This window comes from Ambystoma mexicanum, chromosome 7q (assembly GCF_040938575.1).
Source record: "Ambystoma mexicanum isolate Mex_15411 chromosome 7q, UKY_AmexF1_1, whole genome shotgun sequence".
Taxonomy (NCBI): domain Eukaryota; kingdom Metazoa; phylum Chordata; class Amphibia; order Caudata; family Ambystomatidae; genus Ambystoma; species Ambystoma mexicanum.
This window is the reverse complement of record NC_090941.1, coordinates 674,763,946-674,789,059: the sequence shown is the minus strand read 5'-3', so window position 1 is coordinate 674,789,059 and position 25,114 is coordinate 674,763,946. Positions and strand designations below refer to the sequence as shown.

Genomic DNA, 25,114 nt, shown 5'->3' with positions numbered 1-25,114 from the left:
GGATTACACATTGGTTAAAAGGTGAGGCTGGGATTTGCACTTACTCTGCAATTTCTGCACTTTATCCCTCGCTTTTCTAGTACGTACCATAAACTAAAAGTATCCCATTTTATAGATCTGACTTGGAAAGTGCACATATCACATAACCTAACCTGACAATTTAAAAAACAAAATGTCATAGAAATGTATTATGCAAAATGGGAATGATTCTAGCTTCATTGTGTCCATTATCAAGGGAAGTATACCAACATACTCATTGATGCGATCGCAAAAGATTACATCTGTGTTTCTCTTTTATATTTTAAATCTTTAATTTTGCCCAAAACACAGACTTGTGAAATTGTTATTGAACAAACAAAAGCAAACCGTTTTTGTGCCAAATGAGCAGACCTGAAAATATGCTTGCCAGAGGTATTCGATATCTGATCTGCTCTCTCTGTCTAGGACCCCTTCCACTGAAATGGTCTACATAAAAAGTCAGATCAGGTAATGAATGGGCTAAACAGCTAAACAATACCCCAGCATGTGAGAAGCTAACCTTTCCAAGGAAGACAGTATAGTAATGCCAGTGAAATTAGATGATTTGTCCAGGATCACTGCATCATCTGATGGCAAAGCCAGGATAGAAGCATGAACGCTTTGGTTCCACAGTCTTTAATTTGCATACCTAATCACCTCTCGGACTAACACTTTATAGTCTTCATTGGAGGTAGCTGCCTAGGTTTTACAAGCCTCCATCTGAAGAAGTCAATTTCTAGACCTTCACCATACTGTCACTATATTAGATTTTTATAGCAATCACTATCTGTTTCAGGTACATTGCTGATAATAGCACCTGTTGTGCTACAAAACAAACTACACATACATGCAGATTTATCAACGTCAAGCATAGGAAAGGCAGATTTGGCATTGCTATAATTTAGTATTATAATCTTGCATATGAACACAGATTTCTGCAATTTGTGCTTAACACACTGAGCTATCTTCCAAACCAGCAAGGCACTCGCATTTATCAGTATGCAATTCAACTTTCACTATTGAACATGATCAATATAACTCCCATAGAAAGGTGAGAATGATACAGGAATTGTTGTAGTGAACATGCAAACTATGTGTAGGACATTGAGCATAGAAAGCATTGTAGGATTAATTGACCAGAGCAGAATGTATTTTTCAACAGCAGATAGGCAATAGGTTCAGAGCCTCAGCAGCAGGCCTAAAATATCTTGACATGTGCTATTTAAGTTTTGTAAACAATGGTATCTGACTTATTTATGTTAGGCAGCCTTGTGGGGCCCCCCTCCGAGGAGGGGGCCTGGTGCAAGTGCCCCTTTTGCCCTCCCATAAAGACGTCTCTGATTGTGGGGCTGTGTAAATCGCCATTTCGAGTCCATAGGACTCCATAGGAATTTCAGCGGAATTACTGCTGGCGGTTATTTTGACAATTTTGCTGATTTCTGGCAGTACAGTGTACCGCCAACTTTTTGCTGGAGGTTAATCCTCCACCTTAGCACCAAAGTCATAGTAAAGCAGTGTGGTAAATTGGTGGTAACATGGTGGTAACTGAATTGTCACGATGTTAATGCTGTTTTTTTATGCACCTCTGTACTCGGAACGAGGCCCAGAGTATATAAGGATCCATAGGGTACCAAATCTTTTTACCATACATTTTTTACTAATTTATTTTTACTGCAAATGTATGGAGAGTGCTTGAATAGGGCAATATGGAATGGGAGGTTGTAGCATGAGGGGGTGGAGGGGTGGGGGCAAATGGAGGTGTGAGGCGCTCCCCCGACATATTGCAGTAAAAAATGAAGAAAAATCAGTAAAAGAAATCTGCTGTAAAACGACTGCATGGAAACATTTTGCTGTAAAAACACATAGAACCACACATGGTTTGTCGAAACATAAAAATGAGGACAAGTATGAAAATAGATATTTCTCTTCTGAGAAAGATACAGTGAGCTAAAACATGACTGCAGAGCCACCGCAGTGGGAAACATCCCATAGTTAATTGAGTCATGTTCATTCTCACCAGTAGGGCACCCACCCTTTCGTACATTTTGTAAAACTTGGTGTCTAACCTTAATTTAGTAAGGGCAATCCAGACTTGTACCTCCTGTTCACTGTGTGTAAGGGCAGCTCACCTTCACCTCACTGATGATGCCAGGCTAGAACATGTCTCTAGGGTTAGTGCACTGCCCTTGTGCATGAGACCAGAATTATATGCAAATTGATATTTCTCCTCTGTGAAAGGTACAGTGAGCCAAAAAGTGGTTGTATTCCCTTATGAGTGATCCATATCCAATGCATGTTACTTGAGACACGTTTGCTCTCAACAAGGGGCATTTTTGTAACTTATCTTACATGTGCCCTAATTTTCTAAGACACATATTTTGCAGAACTTGATTCTCTGGCACAAGCTGTCATGATGCCTACACCCAAGGAGCCAGACCGGGCCCAGCAACCCCAGAGGCAGACATCATGTTCCCGAGGGAAGTCCCAGCGGCCCCAGGTAGGAGCCCTTTGGACTCAGTCCTGGCGCCTTTGGCGCCAGGCTCATGTTGGACAACAGTCCAGGCGCCATAGGCACCAGGCTCATAAAGGATGACTTTGTGTTAAGAAGTGCTTTGTGTGAACTTACCTGATGCAGACCATGCTGCAACGTCCAGGCCACCTAGAGGCCTGAATGGGACTATTTTACCTATGGGACTACTTTACCACACGGGTGTGGCCGGAGGAAGAATACATACCTTAGAGGAAGAATACATACCTGGAACTACTTTGAAGGCTATTTAAGCCACGCCCAAGCAGCAACTCACGCTTCGCGTTGTTCTGCACCTAGCAGCTGGACGCTCACTGTGTCTGCTCCTGCATCCGGACTCCAGCCACGCCCGACAGCATCCTGGAACACCTGTAAAGGGAGAAGAGAGGAGAACAGGAGAAAGAAGAGACATTACCTGCTTATACCGCATTCCAGGGTCATCTCGGCGACGATCCTAAAGGGAAGACATTCATTTTTAAAAGCACATCGCATTGCTCGCTGCAGCGCAGCATTCCACTCACCTTTACTAGGCGCCTTCTTGCCCATCAGCGACCATCTGGATCTGCCGCCGCATTTCAGCGCCTAAAGGAGAAAAAGACAAGAGCAAAGGTGAGCTAGGGAAGAGAATAAGAAAGGCTTAATTTCCACCATAAGACTTACCTGTTGGGTCAATCCCTCTTCACTTCAGGTCGGCGCCGTTTCTTCGGCATTTCCGAACCCCGGCCCCTAAGGGGAAAAAGAAATTAGCATTAGTGAGCGAATGCAAGGACATTAGCGGAACGTTCATCAAAGACTTACCTGATATTTATTGGGACATCTCTTCTCTCTTCGGGTCGGCGCCGTATCCTCGGCATTTCCGAACCCCGGCCCCTAAGGGGAAAAAAGACACAAGCATTAGTGCATTAATGCAAGAACACTAGAGGAACCACTCATCAAAGACTCACCAGAGTTTTCCTTCGATGGTTCCATTCCCTAACTCAGAATCTTCATTCAGCACCTGAAATAGAGAAAAAAGACAATGGTTATTTAAAGCTTGAACTTGCAACAGAATTCTTACGGTACCTTACCGGAAAAGTCAAGCGAACTTGAACTCTCACCAATCCGAGATCCAGTGAAGTAACTGGATAACAACGCGCCCCTGCATCAGAAGCAGGATGGAGAGCTCGTCCTTTCAGACCCTAAGGTGAGACTTCACGGGGAATCGCAGAAGGGTTTCGAGGAGGGTGAGAAGGGGAGTGGGAGGCCGACGCATTATCCCGCAGATTGTTAATACTCCCTTTTCACACACAGAAGGATATTTATACGAGCCAGACAAGCCAGATTTGGGGGTCCGGTCCATTCCATCTTCCTAGTCCTGCGCATCATCCTAGAAGTGGCCACAGCGATCCAAACCAGGCCAGCGCCTCCGTGGGAGTCAGGTGAGCGTTACAGAACGCGAAGCCTACCTACAATTTCCTACCCGGGCGCTATGGATACTTCCGAGACAGACCAGCTGGCCCAACTTTTGGGGGAATTACGGGCAGAAGTACATTCTGCCCGCCAGGAGACTAACGCTCTCAGGAGAGAACTGATCCTATCCAAGGAACAAACTGATGACCTAGCCAAACAGCTGTTGCAAGGTCAGGCAGGACAAACTCCTTTACCTGGTTCCGGGGGTAATCCCACTCCTGTGGTTTCGAATAACCCGGTTCAAATCAATCTACCTGGAAATATGCCACTGGCCCTGCCGGAACGTTTTGCTGCAAATATGCCGTTTTCATGAACCAATGTCGCTTACACTTTCTATGCAGGCCTGGGGCCTTCCCTAATGACCAAACCAAGGTAGCTTTTGTATTATCTTATCCCAGCGGCTATGCTGCCCATTGGTCTGTTCCTTTGGTAAGTCAAGATGACCCAATTCTCCAGGATTTTCAAGGCTTCCAGGCAAGCATGGAAAGATTATTCACTCGACACTCCCAGGGACAGGCCCTGGATAACAAACTGCTATCCTTACGACAAGGTAACCAGGATCTCTTATCCTACATCGCCACCTTTAATAGGTTGATTGTGGAAACAGGGTGGCCAGAAAATAAAAGGATCACATTATTTCATCGAGGCCTGCGCGGAGAACTTAAAGACGTTCTAACTCAAATTGTAAATCCGCCCCAAGCCTGCGCGGAATACATAGACTTAGTGGTCCAACTTGATCACAGACTTCAGAATAGAAAAGCAGATCGGTCTACGTTTGAAACCCGAGGGTTGATCAAAACTCACGCTAACCCCAAGGGTACCGACGTTTCAGAACCTATGCAAATCGGTGGAGTTAAAGGACCGTTAACTCAGAAGGAACGAGAAAGAAGACGACAGAAGCAATTATGTCTTTATTGCGGGGCTTCTGGCCACTTTTTACGAGATTGTCCGGTAAAGCCACCCAAGAAGGTGGTTGGAACCACTGACAACAATCTAACGGAACCTGATTCGGGAAACGACCAAGCCCAAAAAGCGTAGAGGTCCGCTTGCCGAGCTTGAAAACAAACTCTTTGACCTCGTATTTCATCATGCCAATGGTCCTCATGGATCCGAGACAGCCTCGGCGGTTGCATGCTATAAAGGCATACATCGACAGTGGAGCTATCGGAAACTATGTTGATCGTGAATTGGCCTCCAGGATTAATCTCCCTCTCCGTCCGAAAACTAACAAGGATGTCATTACCACAGTTGATGGAACCGAAATTGCCTCAGGGCCGGTAACACATTCTACTACAGAAATGACACTAGTGGGTCAGGATGGACATCGGGAAACTATTGTGTTTGACGTAATCAAGGCCCCACAGTTTCAAGTAATTCTAGGAATTCCCTCGTTATAAACACACAATCCTCGAATTGACTGGCGAGCAAAGAGAATAACCTTTCCTGATTGTACACAAACTTGCTATCCAAGAAATCCAAACATGGGCCTGGCCACAGTAACCTCCGCTACAATACAACTACCGCCTGAGTACCAAGAATTCCAAGACGTTTTCCAAAAAGAACAGGCCAACACATTACCTCCCCACCGGTCGTACGATTGTCAAATCGATCTGGTACCCAATGCTCAACCGCCTTGTAGTAGGATCTATGCCCTTACTGAACCTGAGAATCTTCATTTGCGACAGTATTTAGATCAGTACCATGCCAATGGTTTTATTCGCCCGTCAAAGTCTCCTGCTTCCTCAGCTCTGTTCTTCGTGCCGAAAAAAGAAGGCGACCTTAGAACTTGTATTGACTACCGCGCCCTAAATCAAATAACGATTAAGAATCGTTATCCTCTGCCCCTGATCCCTGAACTTCTCGACCAGGTAAAAGATGCTTGTATATACACCAAGTTAGATCTTCGGGGAGCTTATCACCTGGTGCGTATAAAAGAAGGCGACGAATGGAAGACTGCTTTCCGCACCAAATATGGACTCTTCGAATACCAGGTGATGCCTTTCGGATTGTGCAACGCACCTGCTGCCTTTCAATACTTTATGAATGATGTTCTTCGGGAACTTATCGATGTTTGTGTCATCGTATATATCGACGACATTCTGGTGTACTCCTCTTCGGAATCCGATCACAGAAAACATGTCAAGGCAGTTCTTGAGAAATTGCGCCAGCACAAACTGTTTGCAAAACTCGAAAAATGTGTTTTTCATGCCACAGAAGTCGAGTTTCTTGGATTCATCCTGACACCAAAGGGAGTCCGAATGGACTCACGAAAAGTGGATGCCATCCTCAAATGGCCATCTCCTAGCTCGGTGAAGGGTGTTCAGAGCATGCTTGGTTTTGCCAATTTCTATCGAAGATGTATCCCGTAATTTTCTCGGGTGGTTCAACCCATCACTGCACTCTTACGGAAAAATAAACGGCCAAAGCTCAATCATCACGTCAACTCCGATGGACTTTATTCTTTGCAGAGTTTGATTTTGTAATCACATACCGCCCTGGCTGCAAGAATGGCAAAGCGGACGCTTTATCCCGGATTGGGATGGGAGAAACAAATTCAAGCTTAGAACCAGTACTGATTATACCTGAACAGAGAATTTTGGGGTTGACCTCTTTACAAACTATTGAGGACATTCAAACTAGAGTTAAACAACTTTTAGACCCTACATCCTTGCAAGAATGGAGTCAAAAGGGTTCACACTTTTCCGTCAATAATGATCTACCCTACTTCCAGGGGCAATTATTTCTGCCTCATAAGGAATTGCAAGAACTCGTTATTGCCCATTATCATGATACATTAATGGAAGGACATCCTGGTATTGCTAAAACTGAAGAAAAGATCAAAAGGCAATTCTGGTGGCCCTCCTGGCGAAAGGATATAAAATCCTTTGTCATGTCCTGCGGAGTTTGCGCCCAAAATAAAGGTCAAAAGAAAAGACCAGCCGGCCTTTTACAACCCTTGGACATCCCACCGGCACCTTGGCACACCTTGTCGCTGGACTTTATTACAGACCTGCCTCCTTGCTATGGATACAACACTATCCTGGTGATTGTGGACCTCTTCTCCAAAATGGCCCATTTTATCCCTTTAAAGGGGTTTCCGTCAGCCTCCATCCTGGCCAAGGAATTTCTTGAGAATGTCGTTCGTTTACATGGTTTTCCATCCATACTGGTCTCTGATCGAGGAAGCCAATTTATTTCCCATTTTTGGAGAAAGTGTTGTCAACTGGCACAAATCGATGTACGACTATCCACTAGTCACCACCCCCAGACCGATGGTCAAACCGAGAGAACAAACCAGACCCTTGAACAGTATCTTCGGTGTATGTTGCACCAATCTGAATGTAATTGGAAAGACATTCTTTGGATCGCAGAATATGCATATAACAATTCTGTACATTCTGGAACGGGACAAACCCCTTTTTATACCTTATATGGCCATCACCCCCGAACCTCTGACCTTGACTCCCCTCAAAGTCTTGAAATGCCCGCTGTAGATCATTTGCATTCCACGATAACTCGAGCCTTCAAAGAAGCAACGACTCATTTACAGCAAGCCAAGAAAAAGTACAAAGAAAATGCTGATTTACATCAAAGTGAAGCACCTCCGTACCAAATAGGGGACCAAGTGTGGCTAGTGACTAGACATTTACCACTCAAAGGACCGCAAACTTTCAATCCAAGATATGTGGGGCCCTACCCAATCAAAGCTATAATCAACCCGGTGGCCTTCAAACTCGATCTACCAGCTAACATGCGAATCCATCCCGTTTTTCACGTATCACTGTTGAAACCAGTACAACCTGGAACCAGACTAATTAAACCACCAGAACCAATTCAAGTAGATGGGGAGCTGGAATTCGAAGTTAAAGACATATTAGATTCCAAGGTGTCAAAGTCAAAACTCTTCTATTTAATTGATTGGAAAGGATATGGGCCTCAGCAAAGGTCTTGGGAACCAAGCGACCAGGTACATGCGCCCCGGTTAATACAGAAATTCCACCGGAAATTCCCAAACAAACCGAAACCTCCGGAGAGAACAACCTTGGGAGGGGCCTTGGGAGGGGGTACTGTCATGATGCCTACCCCCAAGGAGCCAGACCGGGCCCAGCAACCCCAGAGGCAGACATCATGTTCCCGAGGGAAGTCCCAGCGGCCCCAGGTAGGGGCCCTTTGGACTCAGTCCTGGCGCCTTTGGCACCAGGCTCATGTTGGACAACAGTCCAGACGCCATAGGCGCTAGGCTCATAAAGGATGACTTTGTGTTAAAAAGTGCTTTGTGTGAACTTACCTGATGCAGACCGTGCTGCAACATCCAGGCCACCTAGAGGCCTGAATGGGACTATTTTACCTATGGGACTACTTTACCACACGGGTGTGGCCGGAGGAAGAATACATACCTTAGAGGAAGAATACATACCTGGAACTACTTTGAAGGCTATTTAAGCCACGCCGAAGCAGCAACTCACGCTTCGCGTTGTTCTGCACCTAGCAGCTGGACGCTCACCGTGTCTGCTCCTGCATCCAGACTCCAGCCACGCCCGACAGCATGCTGGAACACCTGTAAAGGGAGAAGAGAGGAGAACAGGAGAAAGAAGAGACATTACCTGCTTAATCCGCATTCCAGAGTCATCTCGGCGACGATCCTAAAGGGAAGACATTCATTTTTAAAAGCACATCGCATTTCTCGCTGCAGCGCAGCATTCCACTCACCTTTACTAGGCGCCTTCTTGCCCATCTGCGACCATCTGGATCTTCCGCCGCATTTCAGCGCCTAAAGGAGAAAAAGACAAGAACAAAGGTGAGCTAGGGAAGAGAATAAGAAAGGCTTAATTTCCACCATAAGACTTACCTGTTGGGTCAATCCCTCTTCACTTCAGGTCGGCGCCGTTTCTTCGGCATTTCCGAACCCCGGCCCCTAAGGGGAAAAAGAAATTAGCATTAGTGAGCGAATGCAAGGACATTAGCGGAACGCTCATCAAAGACTTACCTGATATTTATTGGGACATCTCTTCTCACTTCGGGTCGGCGCCGTATCCTCGGCATTTCCGAACCCCGGCCCCTAAGGGGAAAAAAGACACAAGCATTAGTGCATTAATGCAAGAACACTAGAGGAACCACTCATCAAAGACTCACCAGAGTTTTCCTTCGGCGGTTCCATTCCCTAACTCGGAATCTTTATTCAGCACCTGAAATAGAGAAAACAGACAATGGTTATTTAAAGCTTGAACTTGCAACAGAATTCTTACGGTACCTTACCAGAAAAGTCAAGCGAACTTGAACTCTCACCAATCCGAGATCCAGTGAAGTAACTGGATAATAACGCGCCCCTGCATCAGAAGCAGGATGGAGAGCTCGTCTTTTCAGACCCTAAGGTGAGACTTCACGGGGAATCGCAGAAGGGTTTCGAGGAGGGTGAGAAGGGGAGTGGGAGGCCTACGCATTATCCCGCAGATTGTTAATACTCCCTTTTCACACACAGAAGGATGTTTCTACGAGCCAGACAAGCCAGATTTGGGGGTCCGGTCCATTCCATCTTCCGAATCCTGCGCATCACCCTAGAAGAGGCCACAGAGATCCAAACCAGGCCAGCGCCTCCGTGGGAGTCAGGTGAGCGTTACACAAGCCTTTTGGTGTACTGTCTATGAGGGGTCAGAAATGCGAGGTGGACAACTTGATAAAGGGTTTTCACAAGTAACCATTTCATTAACTCAAATGGGTGTGATAAACACCTCACTTTCCCTACACTGACATGGATTTCCCTGCCTATCAAAACAAGACTAAAGGAAAACACTCTAATAAAAGGACTCTGTGCCTCACAATGATACATACATAAAACAATATTGCAATACAAGTTTAACAGAAATTAAAGTTACATTCAACATGAACCTGATAACTATGTATCTTTGTAGCCTGGGTCAATTCCCCTGCCCCAGGTTCAAAAACAGGATTTTCGATCAAGATTACAAACAAGAAAGTTCCTTCTTGGTATAGTCAAGTTCTATTCGTAAAGTTCTTCTTGCTCCAAAGTCTTTTACTCTGCATTTGATAAGTTTCTACAAAACTATAAGAAAAGTCTTAATCTACAAACTGATAATCAACAATGCAATAACACTTCTCCTCCATGGAACATAAGCAATTCAACAGTTCTTCTTGGTTCATAGCAATGTCTTTGTCAGGATTTTTTTTTTTACCAAATCCATTCAACAATTTTTCTTGATTCACAGCAAGGTCTTTGTCAGGATTTTTTTTTACCATAAATCATCAAGCACAATAGTGGCCTTGCCATTTTTTTCCTTCACAACCTTCAACCACAATGCAGTACTTCAATGTCTTCTTTCTGGTGCACTAACCTGCCAGGACTACCACTAACAATCCCTATCCTGGTATACTCCCCTGCCAGGACAGAAACCCTGAACACTACTAAAAGTACTTTCTGGTTTGGTTTGCTTAACAAACCTTCAGAAAAGTCTTTGACTTTCAACAACATTTAAAATTCACAATTCCTTCTGTGAAGACACAATACACATTGGTGCTGTTCATTCCACTGATCTGCTTGCCCCAGGTAATGCAGGGCATGTTCTTCTCGTCCTTGATACCTCTTACAAGGAAGGTTTCTCTCCTGTCACTCTTCATCTCTCACTTTCACATCAAACAACTGCTGACAATGGGCCTCATTACGAGGTGGGCGGTAAGGGATTACCGGCACCGGTAAGGGCACTGGTGCCGGTAATCCCTTACCACCCTACTACGAGTTCCCTTTGCGGGTCCTTCCTTAACACCTGTTTTTTTCAGGCGTTAAGGATGGGACCCGCAAAGGGACTCTAGAGCTAATAACGGTACCGCAATTTGCAGTACCGTTATTAGCGCCTTCCCCAGACCCATTGAGCCCTCTGGGGGCTCAATGGGAATGGGGAATGGCCCTGGTGAATGGGGAATTACCGGTCCCTACAACCTCGGAATGGTCCGGTAATTGCTCCATTCACCAGGGCGGAGTCGGAAGGGTTTTGGTGGCAGCCATGGAGCTAATAGCTCAATGGCTACCTCCAACCTCGTAATGAGGCCTAATGTCTCTTTATCACACTTACCTTTCTTTGGCTTATACAATGCTTGTTGGTGCGTGGCTTATCTATTGACTCTTCCTCACTCTGAAGCAATGGTTACAATTCCTATGCAATAATGTTCTCTTATTATATTGCCAATGAAGGCTACATGTTTGCCAAAGTATTACCCACTCTTTCCTTTGGAAATGGTTGTTATTGGTCTTCTTCAATGTTTTCCCCTCGTTACTTTGGCAATGCAGGATTATATCTTGCTGCAATATTGATCCCTTTTCGTTTTGACAGCAATGGCTGTAACCTTGCTTCCTTTAAAGTGAGTATATCACCCACATAACCTTCTTTCATTAGTTCGGTATTCAAAAATATTATTAGTGGTTAGCATTCGACTATGGAGAGTTGCAGGATTTCCTAATACAGGCAATTTCACTGGTCTCCACATGCATCTGTTTGAACCGCTGCCTTGTTTCTTCTGTGGACTTTTGAACTTCTGCCAGCCTTGGTCGCATTCGAGCAGCCTGTGCTGCTTGGGAAAGGAGCCTGGCTTGCACCTCCTGCACTCCGCTGCTCGCCAGCCACCAGAATCAGACATTCAATGAAGAGAGTCTCTCTCTTTTACGGGGCGGCTTGTCAGTCTACTGCTTCCCGCTGCGCAACCTCTGCAATTTAGAGTTTCCACTCTGAAGACCCTCTCAGTACCGAACTCTGCTTCCACAACAGTGGTGGCTCCAGCATCTACAGTTCTCTGCTGCTGCAATTGCTGCTTACAACTCCTACTGCTCCACCTCGTATATCCTCTGGCCTGCACCTGAGGGGGTCTTAAATACGTAAAGGACCCGCTCAGGTGTGGTACATTAGGATAATCTAACTGCATGATGCAGTTTTGTGCCTCTGAGCCCCTCTCCTTCATCCCAGTACTTAGGGGATTATGGGACTTGAAGTCCCCAATGTTCTCATCTCTTTTTATTTCACAAGTACAGTCTTCCATTTTACATAATTCACTCTTTTTTTTAGTAAACGCACCTTTAGGGAAGGATTTGGGTAGGATTAAGGATTGCTCTAGATTTAAGGGGGAATTATATTCATTGGAAGCCATAGTCTCAATGCTCTGCTTTCCATGTATTTTCTTCCCATACTGACCACAACACTTTTCACTACCAACAAGGCAGGTAGGTTTGAGAAGAGAAGCATTACTCTGACAGCAAGCCAATAAATATTCCAGCGTCATAGAAATCTCTCCTTTTTAGGATGATAAATACTACGTCCCTCCCAATAGAGCCATCACATTCCCCTGGGGCCCTTCTCCACCGAGGTGGTCCTCCCGGCTAACACTACCCCCAGGGTTAGGATCAGGTAGCGGCTGCCTTCCCCTGTCCATGTGGGAGTAGACATTGGGCATGGGTTCTGTGAGGGCTCTGCAGGATTCATCCCATGCCCTCCAGACAAACTAAGATCTCTTTAGTTTCACATGCAGTTTCTGAGGTAGCATTCTACCAAAGCAGCTATACCACCGTTTGATGGCGTTACATTGTTTGTCCCCCTAGTCCAGTGATTCAGCAGGCTTTCTTTGCTCCTGCGGGTGAGGGGCTGGTCGAACTCTTGGTCTTGATGCTGGGCGTGCCAACATAAGAAAGATTGGGCAGTGAGACCAGTACTTTGATCACAGCCAATGGGCTCCTCTCTATTAAATGGTGGTGAAACACATTTTAAAACGCCCCACCCCTACACTCACCATAAGAACAAACAGCGTATTCCATTACTAGAATGGATCCTTTCAACTTAATGGACAAACATATGACAGCAGGCAACCAAAGAGAGAGGAAATGTGCATATCTCCAATGGCCACATTCCCACCATCTTTGCTGTGTAATGTAAAGAGGGATTATTAATAACTCTAGTGCCCCCTATTTGAGGTGGGATAGTAGCCGTATGATCTACTGCCTGCACCATATTCATTCCCATCCCCCAAATAGGGATGGAAATTGTTTTTTATTTACTTTTGCCAAACCATAAATGCAGGTATTAAAAAACACTGCATGCAGTATATTTGGAAACGTTTTGTTTTTTCTCAGTTTGCAACTGCAACTGGGATGGTCTTACATCTACAGAATCCTACTGGGCCCCTCAACGAACCCCAAGACCCCCAGGTTCACATAGGGCAAAGAGAAGGAATCTCCATAGTCTAGAGGCAGCCTGAAGCTGCCTCCATCCAGACCCAAATCAGCAACAAAGAAGATGGGACACCCTACAACTCTACGTTGCAACCTCCATTGCCACTTTCAGAAGGAGAATCAAAACATGTGTTTCCCCATACATACACGTGCCCTCTTCCCTGCCACCACTTGTGTATCCTAATCTCCCTATCCTGAAAATATTTTGAAACTTCTGTTTCACCTCCCACCTTTTTCGACCTTGGAACCATGCAAGGTGCTCTGAGACTCTTTGGGTAGGGTCAGCGCTGAACAAAAATTCAAATGCAATGAATAAAGTAAAACAAAAATTGTCCCTTTATGAGAATAAGGTTGCAACATTCTAAAGACCTGAACCAATGGGATGGATACAATTATCCCTACAACAGCACTGCAGGATAATTTTCTGGTACTAGATGGTGGGACCTGCGTTGTGGGATCCCCTCCAAATACATTTCTGCACATTATACACAGGAAGAAACAAAGTTGCATTCCCCTCACAAGTGTCAGAACAAATTGACAGTGGTCTCCTGCTCCGGCAAGCATAATTGGAGATACAATGTTTAAAGTTAACAGTGCCAAACATATGCTAGGGAAAATAAATCCACCCCCAAGCTTACCATAGGGGTTTCATACTCCTAATACACACTCTGGAATTACAGGAGAGTTTCATTCAGTGCTGCAGGTCACTCAGAGGTAATTCATCTGATAACCCTTTGTAGAAGACAGCTGCCTTCTTCTCTTCAAGCCAACCTGTTTCTGCAGCTAATTTATAAAATGTTGCCAAATATGCGAGCATGGGTGCAGTACCCTGTTTGAGCTCCAGAAATTCTAAATCAGTAGCTTGAGTTTTGTAACGTGTGTCAAAGACACGATTCATGGCGTTGATTAAGTGCATCACAGTCATAAAACATATAACTGTTGGATTCCAGCAGTGGGTTAGCCCAGGCTGCAGCGGTACCACCTAAGTAAGAAAGGACAAAGGCTGCTTTCGTGTTAGGGTCTGGAAATGAGGCAGGGCGACAAAGAAAGTGTAGCTTACAATGGTTAATGAAGGTACGATAAGTCTTTGGGACACCTTAAAATCTTTCAGGGGGTGCCAATATAAACTGAGTGGACATCAGAACAGGGAATGGATTCTGTTATGGTATAGGATAAACCGGAGCTGAAGCGGTAGCACCAGAATAATCTGATTCCGTGTGGGTGGATGTGCCAAATCCTGTAAATCATCCATCCTTCGATTGATGTCTGACTGAGCCGTGGTCATGTTGGTGCGTCGATCTGTGTCCAGTTGTACAAGACTGGTCATAGTTTCAGCCACAGCCATTCAAGGCTTCTGATTCTGTCAATACACGCACAAACCGGGAATGCAGCACATGTCCATACTCACGCAAACCGGGAATACAGCAGAGATATTGCAGAACGAGAAGATTCTTAATGTTACCAGTTCCTCTGCCCAATTCGGGCCTCCTCTTAGAGGGTGACCTTCCCTATGCACTACCACCCTTTCTGTGAAAAATGTAAGGACAGGATGGAGGTTTACTTGGAAGGGAAAAAATACTACTGGGTATTCTCCAGGCTGCAAGAAATGAAGAATGTTTTTTAGGATTGGAACCTAATTTGAAACCAGTAAAGAATGAGATAAGATGCTCTAATACGAACCTGAATAGACTAGGAATTGGGCTTTAAAAAGGAAGACGTTGAATGGTGGAAAAAAACTTATTTTGGATAGATGTTTTCTGATGGGACTCCTGGATTGGAGTGGTAGAACAGGAACATTGTATTTTGGAGCAGAGAAAGTGAAAGGAGAGAAGGGTTAATATGATTAGCATGGACTGGCAGACCCAGCCAGAATGAGGGAGCTCTAAGAAAAAACAGATGAGCAGCGATTAACAGCAAGGTGTCCACAGTTAAGTGCTCTCTGTTTGGAAGGTAGGAGAAATGTAATTCAATCCATATCCGAGGTATTCTTTAGGTAAGTCGTAAAGCATAATGTTCGCAGAGTTGCAAACCAGCAGAAAACAGGCAAACAATATCTCACGAAAAGCTGTGAAGACAAAGCTAGTCGACAACAGCAAACAGTTGAAATCGTTATCAAGAAGCAAGTCAAGGTTCCAGGCAGAGGTTGGTAACAAAGGCAGTTGAATTCGTTATCCAGAGGCAAGTCAAAGATTCAGTAACAAGGGCAAGGATCAAAGGTAACACCCATAGAACTGAAAGTGCAGACCTTACTTCAATCAGAAGCACTCACCGATGGATTCCAAGCTCCTTTATGCTTCTGTGTCAGGCGCGTGGGGTGATGACGTAGCCGCTTGCGCACAGGGATAGCAGAGCATTGCGCAACCATGGCAACAACAGAGACACACGGCCGGCAGGGAATGGGACGTCGCCTGAGGCCGCAGCGTTGATACAGATACCATGTCAACCGCCAGGAGCATTGTAAACGCTTAGTGGTAGCTCCCGGATTAATGGAACAGTGAATCCATGAGCAGGGGACGGGGACCGTGACAGCAATACTACCCTATCCTACAAGAGTAGGGCCATGATTCTCCACCAAACCTCACCAGGGTGCACCAGACCCACCCGGAAGCACCAACCGTGGGACTAGTCTGGCAGGACTTCATTGCCAGATCTCAAAGAGCGTGTCCTAAATAATCCCCTAGGAGGTTGTGGGTGGCAGGACCCCAAACACTTCTGGGTCGTAGAGAGTTATGGGTCCACCATGGCTGAAGAAATTCTTCACCCCGAGCAAAGTTTTGGAGGACTGAATAAACCCCCATCAGTCATACACTGGGAGGATATTTGACAACCTCTATTAGGAAGGAACCATTTGATTTTCCCCTTTATCCATTGTTGGGACTTCAAGGAATTATTGGAACACATTGCTTTGCGCCTGTGCCCGGTTTGAATTGTTTTGATTTCTGAAACTTGTAGAGACCGAACAAAGTTCTGTTGGCACGTTGCTGAGAGAGAGTGGCCTTTACCTTACACTGCACCCTGGCATTTGGGAGGCATCATCTCCCCCACATCTTGTTTTTTTCAGTTTTAGCACCAGTGTGACACATTCTGACCTTGATTGTATTAAAAAGGTTCATACAAAAACTTAATAAATACATGGTGTTTAAGTCCAATTAAGTCCAATTTCAGGGAACACACTTACAGGGTGCAATTATACTGGCCTGTCAGTAACAGTAATTACTGCATGTTGAGATCTGAGATGAACTCTGCAGGTTTCCTGAAGACAGGGTCGGATTGGCCCATCTGCCACTCGGCAAGTTTCTGCCCACGCCTGGGCCGGTCAAAAAAAATTATTTTAAAAAAAGTTTGAAAAAAACCCTATTTTTTTGTTTAAACAAACAAAAAGCACCAACTACGGCATAATTTATCCAAGCAAGGTAACACGTTACCTTGCTTTGATGATTGATTTGCATGCATGATGTGTGCATCATAAATTATGATGCATGCATCATTCACATGCTGCTGCAGTATGCGGCCAACTTTGCACCAGACCTACAGATGAACTTAACTGGTCTGCTGTTAAATCTCAGTTACCAGTTTAATGGTATCCACTACAGAATCATTGCTCATATTACCACAGCTGATAAGCTCAGTGCGTTGAGCGCTCACTGCTGTGGTGTGTGAGTGATCTGCGTGTTGCAGGTTCGAATCCCAGCAACGCCATCTCAGACTTTCCTCCTTCTGAGGTCGATAAATGAGTACCAACACAGGTTGGGTGATATTGTGTGCATATTTGTTCTTTAAAAAAGGGCTTAAGCGTAAGTGCTATACAATAACATATTATCATTTGGCCTTGGACGTTTGCTTGCATTTACAGTAAGGTGACAATATGGATCAATACAAACAGATATTCATGACACATATGGTGATCCATTCGTGTATGAAATGTATATCACATTAGTGAAATCATAACCATATTTTTCGTAGTATACTTAGGAACGATGCTATTTGATGCCACTTCCTGTTTTGTCAAGGGGTGAAAAAGGTCGTGTTTCATCACTTCACGGGATGTCACATTCGGGTGGAGTCAAATGACATCACTTCCGGTGATGTCATCAGAGGTCAAGGGTCGTGAGGCGAGGGGTGGGCCACTTTTTCTTGGGTGTCTGGGCCTATTTCTTGTCCCAGACCGACCCTGCCTGAAGATGCCCCCATGCTCATCTCAAACCCCCTAATTTTAGCGTTATGCCTCGTTGCAATGCTATATGACATAAAACAGTAAATAAACAAATAAAACAAATAACACAGTATAGCCTTTTATCAGTTCCTGTGACAGCCAGAAGCATCAGCAACCTGATTTCGGGGCATGTTATGTTGGTTGTGATGAAGTCCCCTGCCTAGATTTGGGGACGTGTAATGGGGTGACAAAAGGGGTAGGTACCTCCCCAAGTTAACAGATAAAGTGTCTGGGGAAGATATATGGGGGATCCCTTGGTCACCAGAATTTAGTGCTGCTGCTTGGCAAGGGACAGTCACTGGACCTCAATCAGCTTACAGGACACTGTCCCGTTATGAACTCATTTCTGATAAAGAGAATCAGGGGACAACTGGTGAGAATAGGACGAGCTGGTGTATGATTTGCAGCCTTTGGGACAAATCAGGGTCGTGGCAAAGATAGACCTTCCTCCTGAGAGCACCGTACCTAGAATTACAAAACACAGGTACCAAGGGCTCAGCCGAAAGCTCAGGAGGGAAGCTGCAAGGCTCACTCCCAGGCTGCAAAGAAAAAGGAAAAGGCACTCTTTAGTGAGAGGTCCCCAAAAAGGTGCTAGGTATCTAGAAGTAAGAGTAACACCCTACCTGGATGAGAGAGGTCTGTGCTAGGAGTTTCCTGATAAGGAGTGGAATTCACAAGGGAAGTAGAGGAACAAGGGAGCACAGTGCAGGGGGTGTCTGACCTGAACAGCACGAGTGTGCGGCTACCGGAGGGGGAAAGGAAAGGTCAGGGAAGGATAGGAAGACAAAAGGAAGGTAGGGGTCTACCCCGGACGGAACGAGGGCACAACTGGGGTAGTCCTAAAATGATTCAGCACTCAATCCAGGAAGAGTTCTCCGAGTCATGCAGGTCCAGACATGAATCCAGCAAGCAATCCAAACAGTAAAGATAGATGCAGTTCCCCGGACAAACCAGGTTCGTAAACCAGTAAGGCAGGAGATAACACCAACGTCAAAGCCAGTTCAGGGAAATTCAATAGCAATCAAAAATCCAGATGCAGGGTCACAGAAACCGTACAAAACTGGCAAACAGAAGAATTCAAGAAGCTACTTACAGAAATGTTGAAAACAAAGATCACTGTTCGTCTGCACCTAAATACAAGCCGCGGACATCTACGCTGCACTTCAGTGAGGTCTGATGACGTCATGCTGTAGTGCTGGATGGCGCGTGACATCACAACGTCATGTGCGGCATGCAGTAGAGGATGGTGGTCCTTGTAGTTTCTGCCGGATGCCCATTTGCTACAGCAACCGCCATACGCTTCGAAGCCTCTCTTTCATATTATCGACTATCTGGGTGTCACCTATACTAATTACGCCAATGACACCCAGATACTCATCCCTATCACTGGTGATTACGTGAAGGAGTCAAAAGCCCTTAATGACATTTACTTGGTCATCCAGGCCTGGATGGCTAATCATGGGCTATGCCTAAATGATGAGAAAACTGAGTTACTCATCCTTGGCTCCCAGCATAGACTTAAACTAGACCCTTCAAAACGTTTAGCATCGACAGCAATTTCATCAAGGTTTCTAATAACACAAAAACTTTAGGCATTTACCTTGATTCTACTCTTTCTCTCACAAGACAAACTAATGCAGTAGTCTCAGCATCTGCATGCACCTGCAAATTGATCACCGCATGCAGGCCCTTCCTGACTACAGCCAACTGTATTATCCTGGCTGGAACTCTAATCATGGCTAAAATTGACTACTGTAATGCCCTATATCTTGGGACTAACCAAAGGAATATCAACAAGCTTCATGTATCTCAAAATAACGCATTAAGAGCTGCTCTCAACATACACAGAACGACCCACATCTCTGACACCAGGCGCAGGCTACACTGGCTCTCTGTTACACATAGAACATCCCTTAAAACACTTGCACTGACACACAAATGCCTATCTCATTCGGCCCCTGCCTATCTAGCCAACCGCTTTACCGCCCACTCCTCATCCCGCCCACTGAGATCAGCTCACACTCACGCCCTATCCACACCGAGATTTAAGTTACAAAACGCTGGGGGATCCAGCTTCCCTGTCCTCGCTGCTAAGCTTTGGAACACACTTCCTAACATCCTCAGAGCCGAACCATCTTACCACACATTCAAAACCAAGGCCAAAACATGGCTCTTTACCCATGACCGCTCTCCTATTCGAGCTTAACTCCACCTTCTAATAGTCACTGCACCATGTATCTGCCTTATAACTTGCACCTTTACTGTATATTTTTTCCTTTGTATGTAATCTCTTCAGGTAACTGAACAGCTGCATCCTCGGCGTACGTCCTTATCTGACTGACTCCACCTCTCCTTTTCTTTATTGTTAATATGTTTTGTAACCATGTATACTTGAAGTTTATGCGCCCAGATGCCTCTGGGCAAGGTGTGTAATACAAAATAAATAAATACAAATACAAATACCAGTCCACGCCACACTATAGGCCTGGGCTTCGGTGGTTCCCATTTCTCTATGTCAGTTTACACTTGCTAGTTTCTATGTGTGGCTCTTGGAGCTCATGCTCCTGGGCCCACATGCAAGACACGGGCCTCATTGCCAGTGTGGCAGTGCAGGAAAAAGTGGTGGTAACAAAATTACTGCCACTTTTCCTGCTCTGCCATACTATGAGTTTGGCCCTCAAAGAGGGGTTTACCTCCAGCATTAGGCTTTCCCCCCACTTTCTGCCAAAGAATCGGCAAAATCATCAGAATTTACGCTGGCGAAATTACCACTGCAGCAATTCCGCCAAAATTCCCAATGTAGTCCTACAGACTCCAAATTAATGGGGACTAACACTGCCGCCACCACTTGTAATCCGGCAGTAAATCCGCCAGACCAAGTGGTGGTAACGGTAATTCAATTGGTCGGTATTCCACCGGAATACTGCCCAACTCGTAATGAGGCCCAATTTTTGTTCTTCAAGCTTCTCTTCTCAAAACCCAAGTTAAATTTTTGGGGCCACAAGGTGGGATCACAGGGCATGATAAGTGATAGCATACAATGCTACGGGATAGAATGAGGGTCCTAGATCATTTACGATATGATATGATGTGGCATTTATAACGCGCCTGTACACAAGTGTTTTCCTATACTAATACGGGGTCGGCTTTATTGAGCATGTGGTGAGTCATGGATCCTGCGTCTCTCTCCGATGCCTTTATCAGAGTATCCATAAATGGGACTGCGTGCGCTGCTGCATGCACTATGCAAAGCGCTTCTGTTCGAAGCACCAACTCTATCACCCAAATAAATAATAAATAACCAAACCCACTTAACATCATGGCTTGTATCCCAGACGGTGTGGTATTTTTACCGCACACTCATGGGAAAACAGGATTGCCATTCTGAGTAACAGTGCTTCAGCAAATGTAATTAAATTCATAAAGAAAAATAAAGAAGCCAGATTGCGGCACAGACGGGATAGGTGGAGTAAAGTTTTCAATATGGAGACACTGTAGAACTCAATACAAGTTTATTTAAATTATGTCTTGGAATTCGAGTTTTGCATGAGAGGAACATCTGTTCCTAAAAAAAAATCCTTGAGCATGTGCCTGGTTTCCAGGGGAACACGTCTTAACATTTAACAAAGAAGTCACAGGAATGTTTTGGAAGATTTTATTTTCTAGGCCACTTTTTAAAGTGAAAATGCACGAACCTCGCTGCCTCTCCTTAATCACCAACCACAGTCTTGACTTGAGCTGTTGTATATATCACACATTTGTCCACTATGGATTGTACATGTGAACCAGCCCCCTTCTATGTTCCCCATCAACCCCCTCCACGAGCAGGCTATTATATTGCCTAATGATGCACCACTCCTGTATTGTAAAGCAGTGGTTAATGGGACTACTATATAACCTCTTGTTTTTCTTTTTTGTATTCACATATTTATTGTTAACAGGAACAGGAAACATACAGTATCAAAATACATTTTACAGGTACAAAAATACATTGCGTTCACAGTAAAGGAAAGTGCAACTGCACACATTCACATATTGAAAATAGGTCAAAGATCAAGAAATCTATCCCAAATATCCTCATACATGTCTTTTTTCTTCTTCCTACATAAGATCTCCCTTTGATTTGTAGACATCTGCACAACATCTGTCATCCATTCCAAAACAGAGGGTGTTTGCACACTTTTCCAATTGTTCAAAGCAATATTATTTGCATAGAGCGAAGCTCTACAGAACCAACAGATCCTACTCCCCTAGAATAATGCTTTCATAGTCAAAGTCCACATCAATCATTAAACCATTATTCATTGTTTGTGTCACTTCTCTCCAGAAATCCCTTACAATTTCACATTCCCACATCATATGTTCAAAGGATCCCACTCTGTGTTTGCATTTCCAGCATGCCTCTGACTCTAACAAGTCCCCTTTATATAATTTCTCTTGAGTCCAGTATACCCCATTCAGGATTTTAATCTGTCTTGCTCTTTCCCCTAAATTCAACAAGGTCAAAGACATATTCCTGCATATATTGTTCCATCTGTGCAGACTAATTTCCGAGTCTATTACCTCTGACCATTTGACCAAAATCTTTTCATCAGGAATCTTATATTATGCTAGATGTTTATACACCTTGGAGGCAGTGTTACCATTCAGTTTGAATTCTTGTAACCAATGCATCCAGTCCTTGCAAACTTCGGGAATTTTATTTCCCACAGCTTTCCTCATTTTCCTATATCCCCTGAAAGAAGCATTTTCAAGTTTCTTTTCCTTTTTCAGTCTTTCAAATAAGATCAATTTTCCTTCTTCAAAAAGGTCACCTAACCATTGGATAACAATCAAATACCACTTAGGCCAAAATAATGTCTTCCCCTCCAACCTGACTTCCGTATTAAACTATATGCTCTTTTGTAATATGCTACTGGTCCTTCCGTCACACAAATACCCATAAATACACAAGTTGTCTTCCATATTCAGGAAGGTCATAATGCTGTAGCATATGGATGGGAAGATACACTCCAGGCGGAAGTTGGAGGTTCGGAACAGATGGCAAACCCTGGCCCCTGTCTGAGAAATTATTGTCTGTTGCCTGCAACCTATTGATCGTGAACACAGAAGACTGCATCCCAAAGCCCGAGGACCACTGAGCCCCGACCCACCCACACGAATGCCTGCATGGGCCGACAGGCCGTTCCTCAGCAGCCCAGTAGAGTGAAGTCAAGCGTGCAAGGAACAGACAAGTCTGCTAGAGTGTCAGAAGACCATGTACATGACCATGTTTATTGGCTTAGAGTAAAAGGTTTTGTCTCCTTTCTTCCCCTCACTCCGCCCTGCTTACTGGAAGGTTGGGTGCAGGTTCTAAAATGTGGTGTTCATCCTGTCTAAGTCTGGCAATGCTGGCTTTCTGCATTCTGCCAGACACTGAGATGTGTGCTTTATGCACATGGGACCTGTTTATAGCAGACTGCAGGATGTGACAGCTTCATTGATTGCTACCTCTGGTGTATTTCGCCACAGTGGTTCTTGTGCATATGTTTGAGAGCACTGTTGTTTTTCTGACTTCTGATTACATATCTATGTTTGAAAGATCTGTTGGGGGTATTGCCACCGTGTTATGCATATTGATGATTTCCTACTGATATTGTTTGATGTGTGTGTGTGTCACGAAAGCCAAGCACTTAGGACTGCATCATTACTTTAAGAACCTTGTTCTTTAAATCTGGCTAGATCTGCTGGCAAACCCAGATTTACAATTGTGGGCATTTAATTTTCTGCATGCTTTTTACTTTCATATTGTAATGCTGTGGGCCTTGTTGCGTCTGTTGCAGCTCTACCTCTACGCGGAGCTGCAGGCAAGTTCTGAAGTTCTTAGGGTCTGCACCTCCCAGCACCACCGGCCCTCTTTACAACGTTGGCAGCGTGTTTGAAGAGGCTGGTTGTTGCCGGTTTGCACCCTGTGTGAACCGCTTCCCACCTCAGCAGGCTTGCTACCTCACAGACAACAGGTAATACTTTGCACTTTGACTACTCGTTTCACTATGCGTGTCATTCACCACACCATTAGTGAGCTTTGCGGATTAGTCGTGGCTCCCTTTACGCACAACCAAGTCTCACAGAAGCAAAAACAAGTGGATATCCTGGCGAAATACAGTGGCCTGCGATACCACACTTGACAAGGGCCAATCACCATATGGCTAATAGTTTACATACCAAGTCAACAATGACCTGTGACCTACCGTCTAGTGGATCATACCTTATACTCTGCCCAGGTCAAACCTTTGGCCATGGGAACTCCCGTTATCGGGCTATCCCAGGCGAACCCTCTGGGCTCTGTCAATTATCAGACAACAGGCAACATCCTAGAAACAGGTACCCAGGGCTCCTCCCAATTGGGCCTTGATAACCAAGATGCTACTGAACTCCCACCTAACGCCATGAAGAATGGCCCTATCCCATGTTCTGTCCAAACTTCGAGGGAGATCAATCCTCTCCATACTTCACACCAACAGCGTGATTCCTTGAGCTTTTCTCACCTTAACACATGCTCTCTTATGCAGTACGGCGTGGAAATTCAAGATGTTCTTGCCAAGGCCACTCCTGATTTCCTTGCCATAACAGAGTCGTGGCTGAACGAAGCGACACCTTCCAGTGCTACCCTGGCCATTCCGCCCAAATTCTGTTGCACCGATTGACATGATCAAAAAGGTGAAGGAGTACCAATTCTCTTTAACAAACACCTCAACTTGCATATCATTCCCCACTAATCCCCCAACGGCTGTGAAAGCCTTCAGGCCAAAATAAAAACGAATAAAAACAGTTCTCTGGTCATTCTGGTGATCTATCGACCCCCCCAGAGATACCCCCTCCTTTGAGGAACAATTCCTCAGTTTACTCAATAACATTACTAAAGCTATCTCTCCAGTGATGGCGCTAGGGGACTTTAATCTCTGGGCTGAAGATCCTCAGGATAAGCAAGCCGCCTCTCTTCTCTCTGCCATAAGCGCAATTGGATTCTCACAAGAGGCCACCGTTCCCACACAATGAGGGGGACATACACACTGCACTGGGAAGTTACAGGTCACGTATTGGCCACATACATCTCTGTAATGAAATGTCCCTGGTTTGATCACTCTATAGTGAATATCACAGTCCTTTAGCCAGCACCACCACTGAGACATGATGCTGAACCTAAACAGTTTAAAGTGACCAGAAACATCAAAAATATTACTCCACAAAAGCTATCAGTCAAACTGACAGCCAGGTTATCCCCCCTTAAATCCTTTGAAAACTTGACGATCTTGCTCGTCATCTTACCACAACTATTAATTGCACCATTGAAGCTCTTGCCCCTGAAAAATCCAAGCTAGAGAAAGCTGAATCAAATAAAAATTCTCGGTTCAATGAAACTATTCTGTCTCTTAGGTGATTGAAAAGAAATGCAGAAAGAGATTGGCAGAAGCACCCTTCCCCTCTGTACAAACAAACAATAACAAACTTTAAACTAGCCATTGTTGAGGCAAAATCATCTAGTTTCAATAGTATCATTGTATGCGCTAAATCTAGCTCCAGGGAGCTCTTCTCAATCCTAAAAGAATTCAAAGGTAAATCTGTGAGTAAAACAGCATCCAATAAAGATTCTGCATGGTGTCAAGTGATCCATAAAATCACCGGCCGTCAACAAGCAATT

General features: G+C 44.8%; 1 protein-coding gene across 2 annotated transcripts in view; it reads right to left on the bottom strand.

Annotated features, from left to right (window-relative positions):
- Window positions 1-25,114, bottom strand: part of ATP8A2 (ATPase phospholipid transporting 8A2) — a 3,773,191-nt gene that overhangs the window by 3,317,651 nt on the left and 430,426 nt on the right. The gene's annotated exons all lie outside the window — the stretch shown is intronic.